The 4,680-nt window shown below is 39.3% G+C and overlaps 1 protein-coding gene across 1 annotated transcript in view; it reads left to right on the top strand.

The window, feature by feature from the left end:
* Positions 1 to 4,680, top strand: part of dtnbb (dystrobrevin, beta b) — a 302,359-nt gene that overhangs the window by 199,310 nt on the left and 98,369 nt on the right. The gene's annotated exons all lie outside the window — the stretch shown is intronic.

Below are 4,680 nucleotides of genomic sequence, written 5' to 3'. Positions count from 1 at the left end.
CTGGAGACCTGTCCATGTGTCCCTGTGATGGACTGGAGACCTGTCCAGGGTGTCCCTGTGATGGACTGGAGACCTGTCCAGGTGTCCCTGTGATGGACTGGAGACCTGTCCAGGGTGTCCCCCGCCTCTCGCACAGTGATTGCTGGACATGGGCACCGGCGACCCCCGTGACCCAAAATGAAAGAGACGGGTAAAGATGATGGATGGATGGATGGATGGATGGATGGATGGATGGATGGATGGATGGATGGATAAATTAAAATTCAGCAGACTGAGACACCGTCACAAACAGAAGTGTTGCCTCGTACGTTATTCAGTTGGAAAAAAATTACACGTGAAATTTTATTCTTAAACACTGAGTAAAAGTTGACCTCACAAATAAAATAAACATAAATCCCTGCTCTGTATTTGATGCAGTATAAAGATTTTACCACCAGAACATCAGAAAATCGACCAAATGACCGTGTGTTTATACAGATCTATATTTCTCTAGATGGTCTGTAAAAGCAGCTGAGACTGAGCAGTCTAGAAGTCTAGATCTGCTGCTCAGGAAGTAGCACTGGGCTTTTGTTGAGCAATCTGTTAATACATTTGTGTTACAAAGGGAGTCTTAAAGAGAAATGACCTGACGATGTCGTCATCTACGGCCTGAGGCTTTAAAAGTGAAGAAACGGTCACTTCACACTACTGAAAACATGTAACAGCAATGATGACGGCAGGAAAACAAGAAATAACACGTCACATACTTAAACCACGCTCCCCGATAGTAACAAACGTGACATTTTCATCTTGTCTGCGAGTGTTAATAAAGACGTTTATCTAATGAGCTCAGGTTGTTAAATTAAATAGTTTTAGCACGCACGGCCAGTTGCTACACACGTCTTCCTCAGTCACGTCTCCCAGTGCAGCTCGCTGAACATGGCATGCTTTTAGACACGCATGACCATTGTAGTGAACAAATTCCTTCTGCCTGCACTAAAAATAAACTACTGAGCAATTAATACAGCTGATTTCACCCACTGATATTTCAAACTAGAAACAAATGAAGCTACAATAAAACTAGTAAACATTTCAAAACAAAGCACCTTGCAGTCTTTGAAGGAATGCATATCACCCGCCGCTTTTCATGCCAGCGTGAGGCGATGACAAATGAAGATGTACCGTTTGGGTCAAACCCTAAAGATAACACAACGCACGTGATCTGTGAGGGTCATGAGTTACATCAGATGGTTCTCAACATCTGTAAAGTTAATTGTAAACTTGCAGACGGTACTTTGTGTTTGCACGACACGTGTTCAGTTCTCCGTCATGTTTACAGCTAACGATGACCTCACATGAGGCGAGGTCAGGGCTGAGTTATGTTATTCTGATAAAGGCTGTCTGGTTGTTGCAGAATCACAATGAATCTACCAGTTAATCAGATGTGCACATCAATAATTACTTTCTGGGAGTTTAATTAAAATGTGTTATTTTACGCTGAAACACTATCACCCACCTCTTACCTTTCTGAAATGGGCAACAACAACTACAACGCTGATCTTCAAATGTGAGGTCAGTCATTTGGATTGCATAAGCCTCTTGTCAAGCTCTTCCTGCCGCAGCAAAGTTTGATCTTAGTGCTTATTTATAGACCGCCCGTGGTGTGAAACCAGATGGTGCCTTGCTGCTGGGCACCAGTTTTCACAAATGGGAAGTTCCTGCAAACTGTTTAAACTGTGTTTGGTTCCTGAATGATTCAACATTAAATAAAACATTTCATAAAATCTGAGAAGTTTTTCATGGTTGAAACCCACATACGCTGCTGCTTAACCCTCTAGTGTTGCTTCCTTACAAATCTGGCACAATTTAAGGGAAATAAAACGAAGATTTACAGAAAAGAAGCATTTTTAAATGAAGAAATGATGAACCAAACAGAAATCCCCTTACTTTTTGAGCTATGTTTACATCGAAGCTAGAGAACTCCAAAAAGTGTGAGGTATTCTCAAGGTTTGGGCCAAAACTCTTATTTTATTCAGATTTTTTTAAATTCTGGTGCAAATTTTGTCTACCCTTCTATCAATGAGAACGTACACAGAGAATCCAGATGATTTAGATGAGGAAACAAGTTTCACCTGGGTGACGTCCTCTGAGTTAACAGCATCAATTAAAACAGGGTAAAGCTATTAAAGCAGCTAATATGTGGCAGGAAATGAAGTAGACAACTAGACGCTGCACATTTAGGGCAGGGCAGCCATAGTGGATTTCTGTCATGTTGGAGCCTGAAAAACGACTTGAAATCTGATAAAAAAACAAACAGCTTCACTTTGTTCAGCAGGTTTCTGCGCTGAACCAGTCCCAAACAAAACCGGTTACAGACAAACACTCTGTTAGAAAAAAAAAGTTTTATTTATAATCCTTCACAGAATGTGTGCAGTTAAATCAGTTTGACCTGAATATTGATTTACTTTAGATTTGTGTGGTTTAAGCAAAGAAACAAACTCTCATTTGTTCTTTAAGAGTATATGCATTTATGCTAAAAAGTAAAGGCCTTGAAAACCAGAATAATTACTTTTGGTGCGGACTTAATTCTGCAAGACTTCTGTTTAAAATGTTGCCAATAATGAATTGAAATTACCCGTCTGTTAACAAAATATCTCATGCACTACTAGTTGGATTTTAATGAAATTTTCAGAAAGTAATTAGCATTACGTCTACAACTGATTAAACTTTTGGAGTCAGCCCAATTCAAGATGGCCACCACAGCCAAGTGACCATAGGAAAAACAAAAATGCACATGACTCAGCTAATTTTATTATGAGCTGAAATTTGGTGTGGTGGTAGCTGGGAGTCATCTTTAACATATTCTCTGAATGCTAACACATCTCGTGAGATCGTGCATTTACAAGGTTTGTCCAGATTGAAAACATTTCTCTTGTTAACCAGGAAAGCAAAGACCCTATGTGAGGGCGTGGAGTTTTTATCTAATCTGCATGTGAATACATAACGACACTACTTATTTAACCAAAATGGTTACAACACTGACACATGGAGGCTGCACTGAAGATGTTGGAATCAGTCTCCCCACCATCACGGACATCTACACCTCCAGATGCAGGAAGAGGGCCACCTGCATCATGAAGGACCCCACTCACCCAGCACACACACTTTTTCCCCACTCCCCTCAGGAAGGAGGTTGAGGAGCATTAAGTGTAGAACCACTAGACTGAGGAACAGCTTCTACCCTGAAGCTGTTAGACTCATGAACTTTAACCAGAATAATCACTGTGAAAAAATCACATCATGTTGCTGCTGATCTGTTTCATGTTGCTGCTTATCTGTTTCATGTTGCTGCTGATCTGTTTCATGTTGCTGCTGATCCGTTTCATGTTGCTGTTCATGTGTGCTCATCTGCTCACACAGACTCGTGTTCGTGCTGATGTTCGACGTATTCTTTTTATTCTATTAGTGCTTAGTGTATATTTAGTTGATGTTTTTCTTAGTTCATATCTTAGATACTATCATTGTTTTTCTTTTACATTTTATTGTTGGATGTAACTGGGACCCTGTGAACATAATCTCGTTCCACCACACGTACCACATGCGGTGCAAATGACAGTAAAGAATCTCTGACATCTCAGCACAAATCAATTTTAGTTTAAAACCATGACATGAAAGGCAACAAATTATATGCACTCCTTCAAGAAATGTTATATCTTTGAGATGAAATGTCTGCTTTTTGTATTTGCACGTGTATGTTTTCCTTGGTGTTCATTAACATTTATTATATTCATTCAACCTTTATTTATACAGATTAGTCTCAAAGAGTCACAACGACTCATTTTCAAGAGAGATCTGTTTTAGACAGATAACATGTAAAGTACAGACAACAAAAAGCAATTAAAATAAAATAAAATAGTTATAAAAACAGTCAAATCAAGATGCCATATAAAACAAGATAAAATACTCAAAACAAGACCATATTTGCTTTAACGGAAGGCATAACAAGTCAGACTGAACGATGTCAAATGCAGACTGTAGAAGCTGGAAAACCTTGGCAACTGTGTTAGCTCAAAAATAAATAACTGTATCGTCAGCATGCAAGGATGCACCAGGAATGTTTTGACCTACATTTATATAAATTGTAAAAAGAGTGGGTCCAAAAACTGAGCCTTGTGGCACACCATTACTGTTAAATAGCTAGATGAAGTGCCGTTGTGTCAAACGCATTGCCTCTGACTTGAGAGTTGGTTTGAGAAGCAACCAACCATGTGATGTGAGAAACCAATATCTAAGAGCTCATGACATAAGATGTCATGATGTACAGCATCAAAGGCTTTGGACAGGTCTAAGAAAAGTGCAGCTCAGTGATCCTTAGGGTCCAAAGCTTCAACAACATTCAAAACTTTAGTGAAGCAGTCGTCGTGCTGTGTTGTTTCCTGATTTGGTGGAAAGATGTATGTAATTAGTACATATAATAATGTACAGGTAATAATAATAATAATGTGCATGTATGCAGTCTGTATACGCTAAAGGTTTTTAAGACTATTTATTGGGTTCTTTCAGAGAAAGAAGGCTCAAGCGTTAAACTTTGTGAAATCTTTATGGGTGTTGAGGTTTAACCTTGTGACATGAACACAAACCTGAAGCTAATGATACTACCCTGGTTAACGGTTCAGTCATGATGACACTACCCTGGTTAAC

This window comes from Nematolebias whitei, chromosome 21 (assembly GCF_014905685.2).
Source record: "Nematolebias whitei isolate Nwh7 chromosome 21, NemWhi1, whole genome shotgun sequence".
In the NCBI taxonomy this organism is placed as follows: Eukaryota; Metazoa; Chordata; class Actinopteri; order Cyprinodontiformes; family Rivulidae; genus Nematolebias; species Nematolebias whitei.
This window is presented reverse-complemented; position numbering and strand designations above follow the sequence as displayed.